The following is a 27,336-nucleotide window of genomic DNA, read 5'->3' on the forward strand; positions in this document are numbered from 1 at the left end:
TCTCTCTCTCTCTCTCTCTCTCTCTCTCTCTCTCTCTCTCTCTCTCTCTCTCTCTATCCCTCTCTATTAAAACTAGTCATTCAGTCAAATATGATATTATCCCTTCTTCTTCTTCTTCTTCGCTTTCACTTTAAAAACTATAGGAGGATTTGTTCAACTAAATTCAGCTGTCGTGTGGTCTAGTGGTTAGGACGTCCGGCATATGCCGCGAAAACCCAGGTTTTCGATTCTTGGCATCGATAGCGCCTTTAAAAATCGTACTTTACTACCATTGTCCTTCGCGCGGTTCGAAATATCACTTATGAACTAGAAAGAAGCGCTTTTTTCTTTTGCCTTTACAAAGGAAAGCTTTTATCAACTTACATTCTACTGTGTATAAGTCTCTTCTTTGACCGATTTGATCATATAAGGGGGGCTACCCAATGTGTTTCTTTTCCCAATTTGAAAGCATACTTTTTTAAGTTCATTTTTGTCCAGGGGAAAGTTCAACGTAAACATTTGCACCCATCAGCACCGATCAGATCGATGCAGAACTGGTCAACGATGTGTCTATGAACTTTTCGCCTGATTGCTGCAAAAATGTTTTGATAAAATAAATGTATTATCATTCCGGGATGATGAGTACAATGAAGAGTACGGATAAGTAAACGATGGCGTGAAAACAGACGTGAACCCCATCAGCCATCAATTAATAAAAATCTATTCAATCTATTTTGAAATTAATCGTTTGGATTTGATTGCATTCATACTCTGCTATTTGTAGTTGTCAACGTTGTAAAAAGCAAAATGATTGTTAAAGTTGTTGACAAATTTGATTTATTAAAGTCAATAATTTCACCTTGAATGAAAAGCAGTTTACCGCCAGGAGTAAACCTCATTATCGAATAAAATGTTATGAATCACAGTTTTATTAAGCAATTCAGTTAAATGCTTTTTAAGCGCATTTTTCTGCCATCATGGTCGGTTCGTTTCACTTACTTTCAGTCTTTCATAATACGATAAAGCAGAAATTTTTTAAAAGTGCGGTAAACAATAATAGCAAACTAAGAAATAATTTTGCAACAAAAAAAAAAAAAAAAACCAAGTAAATCAACTACAAATACTTTAGGCATATACCATCGGATACGAGATGCCTCAGTACACGATCGAAGATAAATGAATTTTTGAATAACGCATCAGAGGTGATTCGATGATAATGAAATTCATAGCAAAACATTATAATTTGATCTGAGACGCGATATTGAAATTGACTTCATTTTCAATGCGTTGAAAATTTACAAGCTTAAGAGATTTTTTGTGCAGTCAGTTGCAAACAGTACAATCAACTTATTAAACCGCACTCATAAACAACAAAGAGTAACTCAGTAAATATTAACATAACAACAAAATGAACTTTGTTAGCGAAAAACTTTCTTATTACTTGTACGACGACGACAGCAAAGAATATTTAAAGTTTTTCCATGCACCCAAGCAATAACTGCGAAAAAATAATAATAAAAATGTCAAACGTAAAGTTTTAGTTCCTCGCACAACTCGAAATGTGTATATGCTATGCTGTAAATACTCGAACCAAAGAAAAAAAAAAAAATAAAACAAAAAAAAAACAAAAACAAACCGATGAATAACTAACTGCTTATATACGTACGTAATGAAAGTATGTGGAAAACCATTGAACCTAAACTTAAAAAGCAAAGCAATACAGAGAGCAGTTCATAAATTGGAAAAAAATAATAAAAAAAAAAAAAAAGCGAAAAAGCGAAAAAGCGAAAAAACGAAAAATTTCAAAAACCTTTTTTTCTCTTCACATTTAAAAAGAGTACACGTGCACGATATGTGAATAGGACTTTTATAAAGAATTGAGGTTAAGGTTATTCCATCATCATCATCATCATCATTATCATCATCGTTGTCACGTCATACAAATATGATATGAACAAAATAAATTTTCTATGTTTATATGCGGTAAAGGAAATGTTTATACATATTATTGAATTAAGACGTACCGAATGTACGTAATATTGTTTGTTTCGTATAAATTTGAAATTATTCAAAGTGCACGCATATAGGAAACATATATATATATATATATATATTTTTAATGAGATCTTTGATATCATTTTTAATGAGACATATGAGATGCTTATGAATATAAAGACAGAAGCGATTTATTTGTAAATTACTGAAAAGAATGCAACACACACACACACACACACACGCATACACACACATATGAACCGAATTTCGGTTACGCAACAACGATGTCCATTGACTTACCAATTTTTGCAAAATATTCTTTGTGCAGGAAATACTTCGTACGTTGAGTTATTAAACTCTAGCTTAAAAATGACATATCTCCGGAATGATAAATAAATTAATTGATACAAATTGAAATTGCAAGGAACTTTTTTTTTGCTCTGGAAATTTTTATGTTAAAGATACGCGACAACCTGTTAAACCCATCGTCAATGAGAATGGATGGAAATTTTAAAAAAGAATAGAGAAACACTTATCGTATGCTATGGCTATGGAAGTTGGCTTGACACTAGGCAAGAACAATCAATTTTGAATCACTTGCAGTAGGCGTGGCTTATAAAAAAAAATTACCTCAGTATTTGGATACTAGGCAAAGGTTGAATCGAGGATACGTTAGGCTTTGTGATCGATAATGCTTTGTATTTTTGTTAAGATTGGAAGGGAAGCGTCACTCGGAAGTTGTCTTCACTCCAGTCTCAACTGTAGTGAAACAGGATAAATTAGTGGTTAATCTTCATTTATATTGTTGTGTTTCGTTCTATTGATGATTTCTTATTGACTACTGATCTTTCGATCACTGCGCTTAGCTAAACTTACTTGTGCTTACACTAGCATATCTAATAAATCGTTAGTAATGTAAGTTATTGCTTAAATTGCTTAGAGTCACGCTAAACTAGGTTAATCGAATTGGGATAATTTGTTTTGTAATATGTAAAGCTTGCATAAGTTAAAGTAAATGACATTAAATAGATGGAAGATATAATATTGCTACACAACAACTAATGCGTTCCAAACAATTGAGCTAAAGCGTATAGAACTGAAAGGAAAGGCATAGTCTTTCATTACCTCGACCTCGACAGATCTCATGCATTTTTAATGACTCTAAACAAAAATTATGAAAGCTTGATTTGGAACTTTTGATCCATTCAGTGTATAGCCAGAAACTTCCCACGTCCGACTATCGTTTGTTCCTTTTTTTTTCTTAGTAGGAGTAGGAGAGCCTTGTAGTTCAGATATGCAAATGCTGTAAAAAAAAGCCTATGTCAAGTGGAGTTATTAGGTGTTTGCAAAAAATTTGATCAGCAACTTTTATAGGTATAAATGATAAAGGAATGGTCAATACTAGGGTACGTTACGGTTGAAGACGATAGCTTTGACTTTCCTTCACATAAAACAACAGTTTTCCATTTAATGTGATGTGATGAACCGATACATTCAGCGTACGCCGACATTAATCGTGGACGGCTCAAAACTCTTCTTCTTCCAAATTCATTACTTTTGTTATTTACTTGAAGAAATCTGCTGTCGGAGTCCACCAAACACGTTGACAGGCTTATGGTGATGCTGTTCCTTCATATTCCAGCTATCGGTTTAAAAGTGACGACATGGATTGCCTGAAAATGCCCGGATGGTGACTGGAGATGAGAAAAATTGGATCACATACGATAACCCTGTGCGAAAACGATCGTGGTCAAAGAGCGGTGAAGCATCTCAAACGGCCAGGAAGGTTTTGCTATGCATTTGATGGGACTGAAAGGGGATTATTTATTATGAGTTGCTTCCATATGGCCAAACGCTAAATTCTGATCTCTACTGTCACACAACTGGACCGTTTGAAGATAGCGATTGACCAGAAACGGCCAGAATTGGCCAACAGGAGAGATGTCGTGTTCCACCAGGACAACGCTAGGCCACACACATCTACAGTGACTCGTCAGAAATTTTGGAAGATTGGTTGGGAAGTTGGGTCCGGACTTGGCACCAAGCGATTATCATCTTTTTCTTGCATTGCAAAATTTCTTTAATGATAAAAAATTGGAATCTAGGGAGTATTGTGAAAATCGACTACTAGAGTTTTTTGCAAATAGAGACCAGGACTTCTATGAGAGAGGCATTTTGAAGTTACCTTTAAAATGGCAACAAATCGTACAACAAAACGGTGCATATTTGACCCAAATCGGACAATCCGAAGCATGTTAAATAAAGTCCTGCAATTCATATAAAAATATATTAAATTACACTGCTTTTATCATTTATAAATTCGATAACAGGTTATGCTAGGCCTACAACAAAACAAAACAAAAAACGTATTGCTTTGTTAGTGTTAAATTTATCCTGTGTTTTATTATACTCTTATTATAATGTACATATATATATATATATATATATATTATAATACTTTGTTTCGTTTAGCCACATTTTAAAATGTCATTGTGTAGAGTAGCACTGCGAAAAAGTATGAAAGTAGTGTTGTGGTTGCAAGTTTGAGTTCCAACATGTTTGTTAATGCAGTTGAAAGTCGTCGCCTCCTTACGGCCTTTAATTCGAACACTTGTTGTTTGTTTTTTTCCGTCATTTGTCGGTGCTTCAACATCGTTTACAATGCAGCCTTAAGCAATAGGTGGAAACTTGTTTACATGAACAAATACTAGGTTATTGTAACGAAGCCTTTATAACCTTGTAAGGCTACATATTTTGTACTTGTTTTCATTTTGTTTTTCAATTCTAAAAATCGAAATTTTAAAAACTCAGTACAGCTCTACTCCGTAGTTAAGACGCTATCACCTTCATGCTAAACATATCAGACTGCAAAGGCACGTTTCGTTTGCCTTTGTCCCTAGGTTTGGTATTGTCTTTAAATTTTTTTCAATGATAGAATGATATAATGATGAATTGTTTATGCAATTTATGGTGGTATACCATATGCGTTAACAAACAAATCAATAAATTTTTTACGTTTATCCGGAACAAATTGATATAAGCAAGTGTACAGATTGTGTTTGAAAATATTGTGATTAATTCACAAATCCAATTGCGACAACATTTAAAACTCAGATATAATATCCTTATAAGCAGCTACCAATTACATTAAAATAGTTCTGAAAATTATCAAAAATAAAATAAATATTTTTATTATTATTATTAACTCTTTCAAAATAATTAAATTCATGTTGATGGCTTAGTGGACATGGTAACGCGGACGTTGAATCCCAAGTACTTTGTATAAAAACTTTCCAAATTGAGTTCTTGTCACGCCTTACACCATTTATGAGATAAGGGTACGAACGGTTGTACGCAACATCCATAAAGACTTGATATAGATTACTATATGTTATTATATCGAACGATTTAGAATCATTTTCTTAATTAGGCTTATGCGTGTCCGCCCATCTATACACCTTGTAACCATGGGTTCAACCTAAAGGTCACAATTTTGGAGATATATAATGAAATTTGGTTCACTGATGACTTTTCGCCAAAGGACGAACGCTATTGAAAATATTTTGAATCGGACGACTTGGTAAATTGTTTTATGAAAAACTAGTATAAGTGTTAGAATTCCGGAACAAAAAATCACTTAATAATCATATATCAACATTCTATTATAAGTTTGTGTGAAAATTCTCGCAATGGAATGGGGAATACGACCAAAATGGTCTAATTTTTAATATTTTATAATGAAAACGTGTCTTTAGGAAATTGGGATCAGATAGATCTATTTTTTAGACCGTGCTTTCATTAAGGCAAACTGTTCCATGATGATGAACTCTAGTTAATGGTTTCTTACGACGAAATCATCTGAAACATAATGAAATGCTTGACAAGTAAATTAAGTTTGCTAAATTTAAACCACGTTTACCTTTATTTATACTCTCATATGAGGGTTTTTTACAAAGATTTACGCATTTACGTACAAGTAATGCAAGTAATTTGAAATGATGAAATGATGTAGGGCATCTAGCGGTGGGCCGTGCCCGACTATAGCTTCTTAACTTGTTTTTGGTTTCTGAGTTCAATTCAATGAATATATATATATACGATTTATACGATATTACAATTTTTTTATAATAAATATATATTTCAAGAGAATTCCCTGAACTCATATATGTAGAATGGTAAATGCGCAGAGAATTTGAGTTTTTTTTTTTTTCAGAGTTAGGCTCCCAATCTACTTAGAATGGTATGATAATCTAAAATGAAGTAAGGGATAAATTCCGCGTGCACGGCATATCTGTGGCTGTGAACATAAAAATGAATTGAATATTTGTAATCATGCATAAGTGATGAACGCATTCCACGCTTAATATCAACATTATCATAATAATCACTGGCTATTATTTACTCTGTATTTCTATACATGCAATGGCTGACAACATTTGTAAACCAACGTTTTTTCAACTACTACTACTACTACTACTACTACTACTACTACTTAACATCTGTATGTCATTCCAACAATATTTTAACTAACGAATTGACCTGTATATGTTCAACAATACAATTTGAAATTCCCGTGAATAACAACAATCAGGAGTTGAGACATACAATTGTATAAAAATTGATTATTTCCCTAAGGAAGGATATCAACCGGATCCGCATGACTCAACATCAGCCATACCATGTAAGTATGAATAAAATTGTTCATAATAACTCTTTTCGGTTAGTCATAATTGATTTAATACCAATACTAGCAAAAAAATAAAAAAATAAAGAAAAAATCTTTTTGTAAATTAAAATATTTCACTTTTTAAATTCCTATTTTTTTTTTTTTTTTAATTTATTTTTTTTATTTTTGGTTTTTAAGCAAATCAATAAATAAAAATAAAATATTACCTGCAATTTAATTTATTCTTAATGACTATAGTTACGTAATATATATGGCGTAGATATGAACGTTCAATTGTCAAAGTAATCCATCATTAATAATAATGCTATCAAATAGAGCAAAGATGAATTAAAATTCAATCAAATAATAATCATAACAATAGTAATAACTGCACAGACAAAAACAAACGACAAATTTTAAAACGATGTGTGAAAAATAAATTTAATTGCTATCAGAGCCCCAGGATACCAGCAATAAAATAAAATAAATAAGTGGTAAATAAAAATAAAAATTAAGTGAAGAACAGCAAGAAAATTGCATTCGTCTGTGATCGAATATTTTTTTCATACTCATCCCCTTTATTAAAAAAAAAAAAAAAAAAAAAAAAAAAAGGCGAAGAAATTCAATATTCTATACTTAATAACATTGAGTGGACGTAACTGATTCCATTTCCATTTTTGCACAACTACTGCAGAATCACCGACAGAGTATACGTAACAATCGTCTCCTACGAATTATGGATAATGAGAACAAGAAATGATAATACATTTGTTTTGCTTCCAAGTCGAATATTCGGCCGCTATAAAGCAAACTACAAATCGGTTCGCTTTTCTACCAGGGTGCGTGATAAGTGAACGATGCGACTTGAAGGGAATGTTAAATATTTACCATATTAAGTACAAAGCGCTTAGTAACACTGTTCGCGCATCATTCTCTTTGCTTCTACAAGCGGTTCTAATCAATAATTTTAAACAATATTTGGAATAAGCATCCATATCAATATGCATTTAATAATAATTAATAATCTTTAGGCCTATTTCTAGGTTCACCTTTTTAAATATTATGAACACTTTTGCGATCACAACACATGCATTTTCAAATTGAATCAATTGTTTCGAATTAAAAATGAAATAGTTTGAATTGCGATGGCTTTGAAAATTTCTACAACGGGAAAGCATATAACTGCGAACAGGTAGACGAACAATAAAAATGCAATTTTTATAAATCTTGGGAAGACCGTATTTGTAATAATTGTACAAAGAAACTTCAAATATGTTGTCGCGTATGAGTAAATTCTTGAGTAATATCAAATTCTGAATTCAATCTAGAGACGTCCCGTCCGTTTGTCCGTCTGTGGAAATGTGTATCGTTACAACACATAAGATACTAGTTTCAAATTTGGCAAAAACATCGAATTTACTGCGATACTGGTTGCTATTACGAATGGATCATATCGGTTAAGGGACACGGCCACAGGACAATATAAGCTGTGAACCTCTGGCCTATTGAAAAGCAAAGCAAAAGTGCCCGTTAAGTACAAGCTATGACGGATATAAAGATAAGAATTTGCACATATCTTCTATGGATGAGTCTGCAATGTCTGTCACGCCTACCTCTTATTATAGAATGCCAACATTCCATTTTTATCTTTTTTTTTTTCTTGTTCTAATAATAAAGGACGGTGCGGTGTGTAAAATATCTTCGACTATAGCGGGATATAATTTGATACTCGTCGTTTATTTATTGTAATGATTATAAGCGATAGTTGAAAATCCCCATGTAAAGCGACAATTTTATAAATCTCGTAACTATTTGTTAGAATTTTAAAATTGTTATAAGTGTTTGTTAAAAAAATTTTTCTAAAATTCTCTTAAAAAATTATCTATAAATTTTTTTAATCCAACAACTTTTTTTTTTTTTTTCATATATTTTAAAAACATCCAAAAATCAAGTCATGGTTTTACCCATTTCCTGCATTCAATCGAAATGATATTCACAATCAGCTGCATTCAGTTCAGACGAAGGAAACGTTGAAAATTTGCAAAGTGTTTCAATTCGTCACTTGCGACTTATCTTAGAACTCACTCGAGTTCAAACTTGATAACAAAATATAATCGATTCGAAAACTATAAAATTTTCTAGAGTTCTATACTAAAAGATGTTACGAGTCAAGTATACATAACATAAATATCTTACTTAAATTCATTCGTTGAGTTACCTCCTCTGTCCGGAATTTTTCTGATAACTCTCGTACCTGTATAGACGATCTGCAGATAACTTTAAAATGTCCATCACGTCCGGATCGGGTATGTTTAATGAAACTAAACTTCATCAACCCAGAGCCACTTCTGATAATAGCGAGTCAATGAGATAATTGGAAAAATAATTCACTTATAAATATCTTGATCATTTAAAGTTTTGCTGTTACGTTGCTAGTTATGTAAACCGGTACATCGCTTGTTTTCGTCTGATTGAACTTAATAGATTGACCCGACAACATGACATTCTCTCCGCTTTCCTCGTAAGTCTTTTGCTGGCTTAAGTGTCGTCGTTTGCTTGCTGCTCGGTAGCTATCCTGAAACCTTTTCCATTTTTCTTTTTTTGCCGGGAGCTCACACGCATGCATTTCGCTAAAATAACACAAAAAATATTATATATATATGTAATACAAAGTCCTTTCATAGATAAAAGTTAATTAAGAATATTTTTCTCATATTCTGTCGGCACCTTTAAGACGTCAGTCTTTCACTTCTCAGTTTCACTTTCGGCTAACCTTTAAAGCAAGAATTGCTTTCAAAGATGTTTAAAAACATCTTGCTAACATTTTAAGGATATTTCCTCTAAATCGATTCGTCAAACAAGCCCTATACGTTCACGTATACGCCATTACGAATACATGTAAAACTCGTATTATTAAGACTTTACAATTAACTAATCGTAATGTAATGAAATTACTCAAGCCCTTGGAAGATTAGCCCTCACTAACGAGCATATAGTTTTATTCCTTGCATTCATGACATCTTCTTTTTTTCATTACTTGGACTATCAAAGGTAATAGACAAGTGATCAAAATGTAATAAGACTACTCAAGCCCTTAGAAGATTAGCACTCACTAACCCACATACATTTATGTTCTTTCCATTCATAAGGTCATACTTTTTCATCGCATCAACTAGGAGGGGTAATAGACAAGTGATCAAAATGTAATGGGATTACGCGAATCCTTAAAACATTCGTAATAAAATTATTTGACTTCTTAGACGATTGACGTTCTCTACAAAGCATATACTTATGTCCTTTTCATTCATAAGGTCATCTTTTTTTCCTTACTTGGACTAATAGGGGAAATTAAACGAATCCAAAGCGCTTACTAGCAACCAGGTTACCTCTATGATCTTTCCATTGATAATATCATTTACCATTAAGGGTAATCGTCTGGTCGCATTTCCATTACAAAGGCTACCTACCTAGCAACAAATATGAAAAGTTTTCTTCGTTGCCATAAACAAGATATATAAAATCGTCTATTTTAATTATCGTATTATTTGAAAGTCTTGACAATGACTTTTTTCACTAGAATAAATTTTTGATTTTGTTAAAAAAAATATATGTATATTTATATATATACATATATATATATACATATATATAAATATTTATTATATTTATATATATACATATATATAAATATAATTGGGAATGAATCTTTTCATATCCTCAACGTAGTCTTATCAACTTTTATTGAATAGCATTCAAATTGAAAATAAAAAAAATTAAAAAAAAAAAAAAATGTAAATAAATCCGTTTCATGTATTCATATATGCAAGCGTTATGAGTGTAAGGCCCTCGAAAATTAGATGCATTTACAACAAGTATTATAATATTTCATGCTATATACAACGTACACAATATAATAATGCATCCAAACTCAAATCGAATGAAAACTTATCCATCGAATACTGAAGTTAACCTTCAAAATTGTTTAATCAAATTATTTATCAATTTAGACGATTCCAACTATCAAAGATGAGAAAGGAAAATTTCAAAGTAATTTTCATATTCTAGTGCACATACAGACGCGCTAATATATTATAATGTATAGTTTGGATCGTCTGTACATTTATGAATCCTCCTGAGCGATTCTTGCGTTATAAATGGCGCGTTATACGATAAATATTTGAAAAATTGAAGTGAATTGAATCTTTGTAAAAATGGCTCATATGATGGAATTTATTATTACACTTACATAGAAAAAACTAAGCAGAAATTGTGCCAGATATTTATTTATTTATTTATTGTCTATATATTTTCCAAATAAAGTAATAAAGTATAAATTTAAAGGCTGCCGGATAACTTAGATTATATCTCGTCCCAATTGGGTAACTCTTCAGCGCTGTAGATTCGCAATCGCAAAGATTAGGTTGTTAGTCGCGATCCTGGCGTACGCGGCTACACACACGAATAAATTATCCAAATCTATTCAAAAATATTTAATCAATACATTCTATAACCATGGATGATGAGAGCTTTTAGCGAAGGTAATATCTATGCAAAAATTTTCTCTTGAAAATTCATATAAATAAAAAATGTTTCTTAAAAAAAAACGAAAGAAGTTTGAATGTGTGCGTTGGTTATTGCAAAAAGGCTTTAAAAGGCTATTAATATTATATTATATTTTTATATAATCGAAAAGCCTCTTAAGCACACATACGCACACGTAAGTAAACAAGCATACACGCACCCATGTACATACACCCATGTATATACACACATATGAATGAGTATACCTATATATATATATGCGTGTAGGTGTGTATGAGTGTTTTTATATATGAGTTTGTGTCCACCCACTCTTCAGTAGAAATTATTATTTAATTTATTTATGAAAACTTTTACAATAATGTTGTCACAGATGAAGTTTTCGCACGTTATTGAATCTTTGAAAAAATTTATTAAAACATTTTTAAATATATGTATATAAAAGAAGACAACAACAACCATATGCAACTGTATAAAAGGCTATTAGGAATTTATATCGATAAGATGACAAGCTAGGCACAAATGTCCACAGTTTGCGAAAATAGTCCATACTTTAACATATTCTCTTCCCTTCTCCTCTCTTTTCCTCTTTTATAATTATTTATTAGAATGATTTTCATTGCACAACCTGACAGCTAAGGGTTTGGTGTATCAAAAAAAAAAAAAGAAAAGGAAACTTTACTTTAAAATCACATAAATTACATAAGGGGCTAAAAATTTTTTTTTTTTTTTTTTTTTTTTTTTTTGAAAAGTTCGAAACTATCCATCACCATAATCCTCTTTATAAAACGATTTGTGTTAAAAGCCTTAAATTACGCTTCAATATCCGCAATCATGTCAACTTTTGATCAAAATATTTTCCTCCAATGGCGTCTATTTGAGATTTGCAATGTAGATAATGATCGCTGAGTGTCCGATATAGCGAACGAATGGGATGAGCGGGGGCAGTAGCAATTCGAACTTCATTTGTGAAACGGATAGTTTTTCCTTAAACAATACGTAAAACCGATAGACGTATTGGAAACTTCTAAACATAATAATGTTGAACATGCGTTTCGTTTATTATCTTTGCGATCCCTCATCTATCCCATGCGCAAATTCACGTTTCCATTAACGAGGGAACAATTTTTTGTCGATTTTTTTTTGCATGTTCTTTCAATTTAATTAGATCATCAGAGTCGATATGAGCTCGTTTAAAATCAACAAACCATCGACAAATTGTTATTGTTTTTCGATGAAGAAGAGCAATTATTAACTAACACATGAACTATAGATTTCTCCGTTGTTATGCCACTAAATCACTAAACTCTCGTAAACAAATTATACGATATGAGGCGAAATGGCGATAAACATTATTTAATGGTTGGCACTTTTTAAAAATAATTCCGGGACCCATACATTATATGTAAATATATGTATGTAATTTGAAAATAAAAAAATAAATAAATACAACAAAACAGAGCCTACATAAAAACTAAACACAACGTGATGAAAAAAGCTACACATTAATTAGTACTAATTGAGACTAAATAATAAATAAAATTAATTAGAAATACAAAAAATTGCATCCAAAAAATAAAATTTGTTATATAACATGATATTTATCTTGAATTGTTTGATATTGAATACAATTTAAATAAGTGAGTGCAAATTAAAACTAAACGCTTCGTCACAAATTCATCTAATAAATATGGGAAATGAAATGATACGTCCTACCTTATTTAAGATATCCTAAATGGGTCTTGCAACATGCCTGGGTCGAAATGATCGGCTCGATCACGTCAATTGGTGTGAATAAAATTGTTTAGTGATCGTATATAGTGTCGTTTGTGATGCTCATGAAAAACATCTAATGTTCCTTTCATTTTACAAATACTCTTAACGGATCTTATTATTTATTTCGCTCTGACTAGAGCATTAATCATATTTACAAGATTCGAATTCCCTTTGCTCTTAATATATTTACAAAATTTCATAAATATTGTCGATGAGAAAGGAAGCATCTAATGATGCCATAGACGAATAAGTTGAAAGGCTTGTGACCAAAATGGCGCTGGCTTTAAAAAACAAGAAAAAAAAAAAAAAAGATGCACTTGGAACCAACTATGCCATCAATGTTACAATTAACGATATAGATGAAGATAACTAGAAATTAGAAAATTAATATCAATTTTCACGATTATGTTTTAGAAACCAATTTATATTCCATCTACCTGATGCAAGCGAAATGATCGCAAAACTTATACCGCATTCAAAGGATGTTCGTTTGATATTCTTTTTCGACGTTTTTTTTTACACTTCACTTACTTAATTTCTAAATCTGATTGTTTAGTAATCTGCAAGTACGTGCTTCTCGGTAATGAGCATATAAATAATACATGATTCTCTAACATGTGTGTGTTGTATGTCTTATGAATATGGACTGAAAAGAAATTACTAAAAAAAAAAAAAAAAAAAAAAAAAAAAAAGTTTTCACTACTTTCCCAGCACATGCATCGAAATAAAAAATATAAATCTGTTCGCATTCTGCCGCTTACAGAATCAAGTCTCAGGTTTGACACGTGCTAACACTTAAAGAAATAATTCACTGATAGCTTGATTTAAAGCTTCGTAACGTTTGCTTAAAAACTTTTCAACGAACAAACAACAATTTTAATAACAATTTTTCGAAAGTTCAGAAAACTTTAAAAAAAATATCGAGAGCATGAATTAAGGTCACGCTATTAGCTTTCAAGTCGACACCTAAACCAGTTAAGTTTATTTAGCTAAGCATATTTAAAAATTGTAGATCCATTTGGAGCCTTTGATGATTGCTCAAAGAAAAGCTCGCATTAATTGATTGATTCGCCCTAGGATCGTAATTTATTAACACCAAAGAATTAATTCTTACTTACGGAAGATAAAGTACCAAGCAACTGAATTGTGGTCTGACAAGTGTACTGACAAGTGAACTGACAAGTTCAAGTGTAGTCCTCGAAAAGAAAAAATTGTAATGAAACAATGATTTTGTACAGCAACTAGCTTAGCTGATGAATGAACGCTTATATCAAAGCAAAATTTGAGTAAAGTTGTTGTCTGATGAGCAGAAAAGAAAATGAATCAATGACACTTAATCCATTGTGGACGAGTATGGCACTAAATGGGATATGTCATTGAGGAGACGACGTCCGATTTTTAAGGTACGCGCTTGCCGTGAGAATATTGCTCGATGACACACGGACCGTCACTCATTGCCTCGTAAGCGAACAGCTACCGAATGCCGGATGAAGGAATATTTTATGGTCGTACTTTTTTCCTTGGTCCAGAAACACTATCGCCATGCAACTCCACATTGAACAATGTATATCAAACACAGCCGCGACGAAACTCCCATAAAGTCATTCTAATGTATTAGATAAGCTGCTAATTGGGCCTATTGCGAGACATGAATACTTGCGGATGGCGGGATTCTTGATCAACGACTACTAGAATAAAGATAGGATCGTGTGTATTTAAACGTTAACACAGCGACACAATTGACCAATGAATGTTATTTTAAAAAATATATTATTAATTGAATTGGATAAAACAAATTAGTTGCTTTCAAATTTCTTAATCCACTTATACAGTAGAACTGAAAAAAAAAAAAAAATTCGTAATAATTTTTACACCAAAACTCACACAACTTTTATCTTATACTTTGAACAAAGTTTAGCCAGAGATGCGGCTGGTAAAACTGTGCCGCCACTATAGCGTTTCTGGCATTACTAAGTGAAAAGCTGAACCAAGAGATTTCAACAGGCCTGCCTTAAAGTCATCTGTCTACACTATTAAATTAGTTCTGCGAACTGATTATTGATCGGAACAAAATTTTCCCCCGCTATGTTCCCTATCTGTTTCCCATTCTTTTCCGATCATTAATTTGTCGCTGTCAATTCATGCGGTATTCAAATTTGAAGAATTGTTTTTATTTTCATACCCAGTTGTATGTAAACGATTCAAAAATGTATGTTTGGTCAATATTAAGTTACGCAGAGATAGATGTTATCAGATGATATATGCTGTTCTTCCTCAAAATTTCAAAGTAGTTCCATTGACTCTATCAACCAATGATCTACAATGTTGCTATGCAACTTTAACGTGGGAACCATTAAAGCGGAAACGAGTTAATCATATTCGTGCTATCACGCAGTCTGTGTCTTTTTATTTGCCTGTCAATCACGATCGCTTTTGTCGAAGTAACATAAAGTTGTAAAGCGTAGCGAACTTTTTCAAAATTTCGATTCAATTTTATTGTTATCCATGTCTAAGCCATGTGTTGAGCCAAACACAAAGTCGCCAACTTTTTACTTAACGGAAAATAAAATTTAATTAATCAAATGTTTATAGTAAATATGATGTTATGACATATAGAATAGATGTTATGCGAAATAATTGGCTCCTATATACGAATAGAATAAAACAACAGGAATTTGTTTAAGGGGCGAACGAACGAATGAACGAACGAATTACTTTGCGATGATTAGACATGAAATTTTGTTTTGTTGTATTCCATTTTGCTAAGATATTTCGAAAGATATTTACGATTTTGAAATGACAAACACACATGTATACATTTTTTCTTTAATTATTTATTTAAAATATTTTTTCAATAAATTAAAAGTTAATTTGGTTTGAAATTACCGGACATACCTTGCACATATTTGTTTAGATACAACTAGTAATTTACAAGGAGGGCTGTTTACATTATGACCCATGAATTGCAGACCTTAAGTTTTATGTTAAGTTATAAAAATATGTTGCAATAATTTCATCTTATATAAGAATTTCATTTCATTTCAAAATGCTTCACATATATATATATATATATATTCTTTTAAAGCAATTGTAAACTTTACTAAATAATTACAAAATATTATGTAAAAAATGTGAAACATTCTTTGTAATAAGAATAATAAATAGTAAATGAATGAAAATAATCAAAAAATTCTAAATAAAATACTTAAAATATTCACAATCTAAGCCCCTTACGTTCGTTATTCGTTCCTCATACAGATGCAAAAAAAAAAAAAAAATTGTATTTTCGAATGAAAGAAAAACGAAACACCGAAAATAACAGACAATAGACAAACAAATATGTCACATAAAACATTAACAATATAATATAACCGAAAAAAAAAAAACAAAAACAAAACAAAATAAAAAGTATGAAAAGTAATAAATTTCACAGTGTGTCGTAAACAAGAATGCAATAATAACGCGAACACTATCAGCGTGAAATGCATTAAACCGGAAGTCATTAAAATGCTCAATAACATCAATAACATACAATAGCAAAGGACTTACCTACGCTCAAAACAAATAACCTCATCCTTCAGCATACTGCATAAGCAATGAAAGCTTAACAAAAGCCAAACCGTATTGTTTATATGGATATGCTGTGCACTTAAACGAAGTACTGTTAAATGAAAAAGGAAGTATGGCATACCCACTGTATGTCACATTAAATACACTTTGCGAAATTCACTTACACTCAATAATGTTTTATCGCAATAACATATCGTCTATCAATTAAATCAATTACTTTTAGTTAGCAATATTCAGTTACCACTATTTGAAGCGATAAGATCCCATCTACAAATTGATGATCAGTTATTCAATCAGGCATTCAATTCGCCCAGGAATTTATAGGTCGTAAATATTTATCTCGTAGAATAATTTCATATTTTCAAGTCGCTACTACTCGCTACTATCAACTATACAAATAATCTAAATCGGATCAACAGATTCGTTAATGATTAAAACAATTGTATAAGTTATATGTTATATGTTATATGTTATATGTTATATAATGGCCGGCATATAACTTTTCATTCTAATCAATAATTATATCTGTTAATTATCAAGTAGGAAATTTTAATTCATTAAACGACTTTTTCGAGGCCGTAAGCGGTGGTCTTGTAGTTCATTTGGCTTTGTTTTGTTCGCTTATGGAAATGCAAAGAAATCATCAGCCGAATTCAGATTGCATATATATATATATACATATATATATATATACGATCTATCAAATCGACATCTGAATACTCGAAAAGTCATCTGTTTAGCCTGATGAGAACGAGAATAATGTCGGCCTCTATGTTATTTTTGTTTTTTTCTTCTTCTATTGCAAAGACGGACACAAATCAGAGTCAATTAAGTCAAACTGTAACCAATTTTTATAAATAAGAATAATGAATAATGATTCTTATTAGGTGTGTGTTCAGTTCGAGTAACGATTTCTAGTAACGACATTTTCTCCATTGTTATCAGTCAAGGCTACGAAACAGAATCGAACTGATCTTACTGCCTAATATCGTAAGCTTTCGGTCTATGCACAGTATTTATTAATGATTAAATATTTTGGTTTATTAAAATTTCGTTTAGATAACAATGGCATCAATTATTGACTTTCTTGACTCTTCTTAACAACACTTTGCTGCTTTGCAAGTGCCTTTCAATTGTCTAAGTGACTGTTCAAAATTTATTTTGAAAGCTTTCTAGCTGCAACGATTGAGCGAACTAGACGATACCATCAAAGACATGGCATCATATGCTGACTTATTATTACTTCTTTGTTTCCAAGTACAAAGACCTCGACACTTGCCTCGACTAAGCCTACTACTACTACTACTACTACTACTACTACTACTAAATGTCTTTTTATTCTAATAGTGTGTAAAGGAATATTAAGGGTAAAGAAACTGAGTGCCACTGATAGCTTGCGGTATGTAACGAGAACTCTTCGACTTGTTTCGAATTACTTTATTCACCCTACGTTACAGTTTGACTTGCCGTTCATTAGTTGTACTTTTTTAGCGACGTGCACTAATCTCTAATGCATTCATGATGAACTAAGTTGCTCTATCACAAAGTTCTCTACCCTTGAATGCACTTTGCACGACCAAAATGATATTGGCATGTTAAGGCAACATAGTAGCCCTAAACAACTAAATACCTTGTCATGTGATTGTTTATTGCCTTGAGTTGTAAGCAAACCTTGATAGCATCTAAGGTACCCTTTAATACAAAATATCGTTTAACGTTCCCTTGTATAGTTCGAATAAGACTTTGTGTGATATGTGATGGAAGTGATTTGGGTTGATTTGCCACAACACTCTTATTGAAATGCTTTCGTTTGCAAAAGAAATTGATATCACAGGGCTGCGATTCTATCTGCCGGTTTCGGAAACGTCCAGCTCGAAGGCAACCAATTGACCCTAACCCCGTTCGATCCAATTGCCTATAAGTGCAAGTCGCTCTTTATTGCTTCAGTCAATTCTGCCAATCTAGGAATTTTTCACTTACTTCTCTAAATTATTGCACTAAAAATTTCCATTTGTAAGTGTAAGTTCAAATATTGTAACTAACTATACGATATTATTACAAAGCGCGATGTGTAAATATGTTTGTTACATACAAAATGTTATATTTTTTTTAGTTGCAGCGTATATTATACAGGCCACGTAACAATTGCGAAATGCGTTTAAGTAAATTTCGCATAGTGTATGACGAGAGCGTATAGTTTGCAAATCCGTAGACACGTATGCATACATTTTTGTGTGTGATGCAAGAGGTGAAAACTATTTCAACCATATATTGTTGGTTGTATATGTTGGGTATTATTTTACTATTTGCGAAACAATAAAATGACATACATATTTTAACAGTTGAATAAGTTACAAAAATTTGTGAACTAAATTGATAGAAACGAGAGCAATATTATATAACGAACGAAAGAGATAGAGAGAGAGAGTGAAGTTAGAAAAGAAATAGAATATCACAAGCCCTTCAACCAGTGTTGTTTCAATAGCATACATCAAGGTAGACCGAATAGATTTAAATTGTGAAAACAAAACCAAATAAATGAAATCGTTTTACTTGCAACAGTGGCAACAAAGCTTTCTATATTCAAATCATTCGAACTGAATTATAAAATCCATTCAAAAATAATTTGGTTTATCTAATACATCAAATAAACTATTGAAAGTTAGAACTCATTACTCAATTAATTTTAACGCACTTCAACATAAAACAGATTAACTTAATAATTTACTAAGCCATTGCATTTATTCCCTTTGATATTCGCATTATGTAAAGCGTATGCGAAGCACATTATATACATATACATACGTAAAAAAAAATAGTTGTTATTCCGTTTCGGGAAAACCCACACGCTTAGTAAGGAAAGTGAGAAATCGTGACACTCCTGGAAACATCTGCAGCAAAATCATTGATACTCGGAAGGAGCTGCACGTGAGGTCGATCTATAGTGCATCCAAATAGCTGAGGCGGTCCCACTACGATATGGCCTAGATTTTACTCAATGCACGTCAATGTACGGCTGATATTCTTGCCCTGAGCATGATTAGAAGAGATTCACTGTTCTTTTCGCAAGGTGCAGCCACAATTCGATATAAAAATATCTTGCCTGCGGTATTTTTGAAATAATATTATTGACACAATGGGAAGCACCTTTCGACATCTCTGACTTTGTGGGTAATATTACTAACTACTTATCAAGCCCACAAAAGGAAATGTGAAAATTTTTGTTTCGCTTCGATATTTGAAAATTCCGCTTCTCCTTTACGAGTTAAAGGTGAATCTTCATTGAAATTTCGTAACTGAAAACGTTTAATGACACATTTAGGCGTTCATTCTGTTTAACCTTAAGATTCTTTTAATAAATTTTTTTCGACAACGAAATCCCCATATGTTCGCATTGGACTAAGCAATAGTTTTTACAAATTTTGAAAATAACAACAAAGTTATTCCTCTATGGTAGAATACTGAACCCCCCAAAAGCAGATTATTCAGAATATTTTTAGATATTATTTTGGAAATTTTCAAAGAGGGCAATACTCAAGTTACCCTCCTAAAGCATTTATAACGTAAAGTCCTCTTTAACAAATAGTATATGTAACGCAAATTTCAATCTAAACAAGCAAGAATGTTTAAGTAAGGGGTGTGTCCGTTAACCGGTTTGGCTGATTTTGAAAATTCTTCTACAATTTTATAGACGGTGTCTTCATTTTTGCGAACGAGAGAATGTTTATCGCAGATACTAAATAGTTGCGCATACGTATGTACTAACAGAGAGACACGCTTTGTTGCATTCCGAAGATGATATTGGCCAACTGTGTGAATCTTTATGGAATTTTGCTGCAGATGAGAAAAATATTAAATTTTGATACGGCTTAACATTGGCTAAGCCTACCATTTTTTTACATATTCGCACGTCTACTATAGCATCTACCATAGACGTCCATATACGTGCAAATTCCTACAGAGGTTATGTGTGAGTAATGAGCAAAAAACGAATTATTTCTCCTTTGGAAAATAGGAAATAGAACAATTTACGTCGTAGTGTAGGCGGGTTCAGTACAAAGCTGCGTGCAAGAACTTTCGATGATTTCGCCAAATTTTAATACAATAGCCGCAGAACGTTTATAGAACGTTACACAGACGGACGGACCGCCAGACGGACGGACGGACCGCCAGACGGACGGACGGACGGACGGAGATTGTTAAATCAATTCAGAGTTTGAGAATGAATTTACCGTTTCATCCTTCAGTGATGGGTATAAAAAGAATTCATTCATTCGATGTAGAAAGTCGTCATATCGAACAAATATACCTTAAAAGAGTAGCTTAACTTCAATTAGTTTATAGTACAGCTGGATAGTAATTTATAGAGAGAGAGAGAGATGATGATGATGCCCTTTCTACAAGTGTATACTAATAATATTTTTTTTTTTTTTTTTTTTTTTTTGTAATTAAATTTAAATTTTTGCATCCAATGTCCGAGAGTTAGGAGAAAGTTAGATTGGTCTCATAATTCTCTTGGTACTACTCATGTAGTATATATACAGTTCAGATTTCGGCCACTATTTCATCCGTTTCGAAAATACTTATTGTCACTAATGCACAATCAAAAAGTAAGTATCGTTCGAATTACACATGATGCCTGCTTACGGAGCGAATGGTATCGATCAGTTTTATATTATAATTTAAAAGCAAATCTTAGCTGTTTACCAATTATGATTATTGCGTCTGTCTATCTTATCCTTTCCAGTATGTAATCTAAAAAAAATGCCTAACTTGTAACATTCATATAGAAAATGCATTGATTTGAAAACATGCATTGTTACGAAAATCCCAAATCGAGTTCATTCCAGCTAAGTAATTTTCCACTAATCATAAATTCAGTACAGAGGGAAAAACCAAATGCACATACGCAGGCGTGTCATTCAGCTGCCGGCCAATGAAAACGCTTAGCGGAAAAGCAGACAGGGATTGAAAATGAAGCCATGAATTTTTGTATAGTAATATGCTTGTAAAAATGTATATAAATCGAATATTTGTGAAAGGCAGAGTGAATCGAAGAAGAATATCTGAGTTGAGCAATCGGAAGTATTGCCAAAAATAAATGATGAATAATCCTACTCTAGAGGAATATAATTGTAAATAAAAGAACTTTGAAGTGCATTTCTCTTGAAAAGAATATCCACGATCTAGTGGTACGAGAGTCCTATCTTAGAAAAACGAATTTCATAACATACTGATATTATTCTGCTATTCGAACTTAACATTTGTAAAACTATTTAAAACTTTAATACAATATATGTAATATGTGTATATGTGCATATGTCAAAATCGAGTTTTTCTTGTTCTTTGAAATTTCATATGACGACGAAAGTATAAACGACATGCACGTGAAAACGAAATGAACCGGAAACAATGTTTAAAGTCAACCAAACAGATTAAAGTAACTTCTTTACAAAAATCCATTACTCATACGGGATAAAGAATAATTTCAGGATAAACTACAGTTACAGTTACGTGTTCTACGATTTATGTTTTTTTTGGTTTTTTGTTTTTTTTTTTTTTAAATCCGCAAAATCTGAAAAAAGGACACAAATTTCCAAATCGAACACAAATTCCCGCAATTGACCACACAGCGAAACCATAAATTTGTTGTACATCACATACACAAATGTTTAACAAAAACGAACGCAGATGTATTGTCTGCATTCATACAGACAAAAAACATGCACATATAAATATGAAAGAAAACAAATCAGTGTAATGAAAAATAAATGCTACACAATACACTCAATAAAAATGATTTACTCGCAAAGTAAACTAAACCTCTCAGACGTTGTCAGACATAAAGAGAGAAAGGGTAGAAAGACAGAGAGAGCGAGATAAAAGAATGTTAAAAAAAAAAAAATTATATTTACAATAATAATAACAGTAAAAAAGACGAACTTTTGAAATTCAATTCAAACATATATATAAAGGCAACATTCATTGATATGCGCACACACACACACACACACACACACACACACACACACACACGCACGTACATACAAGTGCATATGCAATGAAGTGACACCAAAAAGATATCTCAGACATATCATTGATCATCGGAAAATGCTATTTAATAATCTCCCGTTTCGTTTCCAACTCCGTTAATATGAGATATTTACGTAACACAAGTCTTCGTTACGCTCGCGTTACTTACAAAATAATGAAATTAAAATACCTTCAACGGTATGTAGATCTCTTTCAAGTGTATATGTATGTTTGTATGCATATGAGTACTCCTATATTGAATGAATATTTTAACGCAAACGAAAAAAAAGCGAAGCACACCGTTTCACGGAATTCACAAGGAATCCAAGCAAATAATGCAGTAGTCAAGTATCGAGAGTCACATACAATTTATTGTTATACGAAAATAAATTTTGCTTTTACAAGCGCATATATATCTACTTCTGTATATATATATATATATATATATATATATATAAATATATTGATATATATATATAAATACGAAATATAAGTTATTCGAAATGCAAATAAGAGAATAGCTTTCATATGGAAATACGTGAATAATTTATATATATATATATATATATATATATATATATATATATATGTAGGTATGCATGTATAGAGGCAGCAACGTTCATTCTTAGGGTCATAGTAGTCACATACACACTTTCATATATATACATACACTTACAAATACCAACATAAGCACAAACACACGCATCCACAGATACGCTATCACAAGCATACGCCCACTTTCATACACGCAATACACAAACACGCATGGAAACAAACAATCTTTTTATGTTCGCTGATGTAATAAAATGCAATACATACGAGATTTATATATGTTGCGTTTCTGATGAGACATTTTAATGCATTGGGATCGTCAATATGGTTTCAGACCCGCACACAGGTATGCATATATGTCTCTTTTTTTTCCAGTTTTGAGAGGTTGTCATCCCGATGTATGCGTTTATGCATATATGAGTGAATGCACACCACTTCAGTTACTCAACCAAACATGAAAGATTTTATTATGTAAAATGTTTCGGAAAATTTTATATAAAGTAATTCTATTGTAGAATCGAAATGGTATCACAAGCATTGGGAAATATACATGCACATACACACACACACATATGCCAATGCCCAATAAACAAGTATGCGACATTTTCCGATAGTAGATTCTCTATAAAATCTGTGCATCAAAATTCTTTCTGTGTCTGTTGTTTTCATAATCGTCAACAAAAAATGATCGCATAGTTGATATGTTACTCAGCTTATAGATATAATCACTTCTTTAATGACCATCTGTTCGTCTGCTTGAAATCTCTCAGCTTGAAAGGGAAGAACACTCTGAAGCTTAGCACACTTAATGATCAGCGAGAAGGATTAAAAATTGTCAATTGTCAAGTCGACCATGAAATACGCTACGTCGCACTCTTGATTGATTTACTGCATAAAACATCATAATCTATACCTTGGTATCACTTGTAAAGATTTAGTTTTGATAAAACCCCCTTCTATGGAAGGTAGCGAAAACATGAACCGACACTGTCCAGTTTTATTAACATTAAATTTTTGCTTCAAACAACTTATTATTATTCTCCAATTATTATGATTATAAAATAAAAAAAAAAATGAAAATTTGGTGCCATCTAAAGCACTTAATTTTCATAAGAATCAGAAGAAACTCGAAAAATAGACTTATTTGGTCCAATCTTAGTACAGTAAATTCCTATATCATATCATCATTATTCTTAACTAAATTTCACCATAAAATGCAAAAAATTTGACCTTATATTTTAATAAGCATCATCGTAGGATAAGGGTATAATGTGTAACATGTGTGTGCAAACACAAGAATTAAGTTATCAACTTCGAGCATTGACACAAGCATTGGAAATTCTCGCACACTGGTGGGTATTTAAAATAGGCTAAAGGAGAATGGGATACGCGTACGAGAACGTTAGCGGAGAAAGGGAATAAAATTCACCTATAATCAGCTGAGAGGAATATATACTATGAACAATACCATAGCAAAAAAATCAGTTACGTCCACTTCATGTTATAGTATATGACAATGTAATTGTTTTGTGAAAACTTTTTCAATGTCCGGAAGCAAACGTCAAAGAATACGCCCAGACTGCAACAAAAGCTGGGAACAGTTGTATTTTTCCTGTTCTCAGCTCCTTACTCATAAACTAAAACAGATAGATATACGATATAAATTTCCGGTTTTACTCTACAAAGATGGAAAAAATCAGCTATGTCCTGGGGGGCGGGGGGGGGGGCCCTCCCCCTCCACTCCACAAATTTTATAGAGTATAAAAATGTAGCTTCTGCCCGCATATCATTTTCTTACTGGTTTTTTAAATAAGCGGTTATATGTCAGAGATTTCAGAAAAATGACAAATAAATTGACATAAGCGCAAAAAAAATGTTGCAATATGTGAGCGACTGTTTCGATAAAAAAAAAAATTGAAATAGTTTTCAAACGTTGTTAAGGCATACACTCTTCGATGGCGTATTCGTAAACCCAATTGAATATACAATTAGCAAAAATGGAGAAATTTCAACATTGAAATTATTGCCGCAATGTCAAGAATAAAATATCACATAACTTGACAAATTGACAAAACCCTGTGGTATTAAGAAAAAAATCAAATTAAACGAACGAATTGTAGTCGGCTGTAAACGAATCGTTTACATCCATCAACTTTATCTTGAGGAAGATTAAACGAAAAAAAAATGAGAAAAACCGACTAAAGAATTGGAATTCGGCTAAAAAATACAACAACATACACTTTATTGGATTTTTTAAATGTCAAACAAAATAATGAAATTATCGAGACAGAGAGACCAGGTACTCGAAATTAATTAATTAATTTCAAAAAGAAAAAATAATGATAATATATTTAATAATTTATTAAAATTTTCAAAAAGTGCTCGTGAATTAAATATGTGAAAACATTTTCACAACCCTATCTATCATTTTTAATTTGATTGACACACATATATACACACTAATTTGTTGTCCATACCGCCTACAGTGCAGTGGTATATAGAAATTTATATAAACAAATTTTTATTTAAAATACATAAAGGTTTAAATTGTTGAAAAACGCAAAATTATGTAAGACTATTATTTTTTTATGAAAATATGAAAAACAAAATGAAATCTGCGTGAATCCAACGTGAATTTTCACCGTATATCTTCTTATGTTTACCGTACGCAACACTTTCAGTATAAAGAATATTGAATTTATCCGTATGTGTAAATGAAACAAAACAAGTTCAAATCCTTTGAAAGGGAACTAAATCTAGCAATTGTTCCCCATTAGCATATATACATAGAATGTATCTAGGCCAGAGTACAAATGTTAAATGGTCTCCAGTTTAATAAGAGATCAGTGAATTATCTCAAGACAAACGAACGAAGCTAGATAGATAAATGATCATCAATGTGAATGTCAAGCTTGAATACATTTTTGGGTAATGCGAAACTGATGATGAACTGATAAGCAGTATAAAATATTTGTTATTAACGTGTCCATCAATCGGGAATGCATTCTTAGACAGATCATATTATTATGCCATGTATTAAATCCATGTCGGGCAAACATTTGGCAAAACATCGTATCCCTGAACGAATCGAAGACATTTCATAATCAAATTATTTATCAAACGATTAATGAGCTAATAATGAGGTTATATTCGATCTCTATCCTTGTTAAATGCAGCTCTGGGTTTTGTGATTCATTTTATTTTCTCGTTTCGGAAAGGAAGAAAACTACTTCCGCCTTAAGTTGTATATATAAGCGGAAAAATTACAGCAATTTAGGACAGAGGAATATGAATTTCATAGGGGCTCGTAAAGTCTATATAATCAATTTCCAAAATCATATGGGATTGTCGATATCGATTGTTACGTCATCAAGCAATCAATTTATAATGTTCTTATACTCTACGCCAGTTATGAAACAGAACATAGTACATGGTAAGATTGGCCGAACGGATAAAAAACGCAAAATAACCCGAAATAGACCCGTGAACTGAGAGCTATTTTCACTATAGATTTAACTCCGTCTGTACTACGTTTACGTGGCGAAAAGGTGCAACTTTAATAGTTTATGCTGACAATCAATGAAGCATTGTGTTGAACTACGGTCGTTCTTTGCCTTACTATAGTGTTTTTACTTACTGTTTTCGTTAGCATCGTATCGTTACTTTTTTAGTCTCCCAAAATATTAAATTCATTGGAAGAAGAATTCATTGCTTTAAGAATTAAAATGTTGATGTTGAAAAAGGAAAAAGGAAAAATGATGACAGCGATGAACTGAAGAAAATAGAAGCATAAAGAGGTTGCAAAAGATAACGAACGGATATAAGCTATCGAGGAAATGTTTTACAAAAACATAGCAATGTTTAAAAGAATGAAAAGCACATACGAACAATGACTAATCTTTGTTATTTTATATGGGAGTTGATGTAAGTTTTACACAAAAGAAAAAGAATAAAGCGAGATCTAAATTTTAAAATATATTATGCTGCAATATACTTGTCCGCCAATATCCCATTCGGTGAGTTGAACTCGTAGCCCGCCCGGATAAAAGTCAGATATCCTATCCACTAGACCATACGGAATGCTTAACTGCCTCGAAGATGTTTCGTATTGAAGCTATTAATTATTAGCTGAAATTAATAGTTTTAATATAAAATATAAAATTGAAAAATTTATAAAACGATGTAGAGAGAAAGGTAGAGAAAAAAATTAAAATAACGTAAAAAAT

The 27,336-nt window shown here is 31.9% G+C and overlaps 1 protein-coding gene across 2 annotated transcripts in view; it reads left to right on the top strand.

Moving 5' to 3' along the window:
* The window catches only part of LOC119642285 (ras guanine nucleotide exchange factor B-like), a 73,841-nt gene that overhangs the window by 35,014 nt on the left and 11,491 nt on the right, over nucleotides 1–27,336 (top strand). Inside the window, exon 1 of one of the 2 annotated variants that reach the window (XM_038041390.1) lies at nucleotides 6,561–6,655. The exons of the other annotated variant lie outside the window; for it this stretch is intronic. The gene's annotated coding sequence lies outside the window, so the exon portion shown is untranslated. Of the gene's footprint in view, nucleotides 1–6,560; nucleotides 6,656–27,336 lie in introns of those variants that run through there. 2 annotated transcript variants of the gene reach the window in all.

Source organism: Glossina fuscipes, unplaced genomic scaffold, assembly GCF_014805625.2.
Source record: "Glossina fuscipes isolate IAEA_lab_2018 unplaced genomic scaffold, Yale_Gfus_2 0, whole genome shotgun sequence".
NCBI classification, from domain to species: Eukaryota; Metazoa; Arthropoda; class Insecta; order Diptera; family Glossinidae; genus Glossina; species Glossina fuscipes.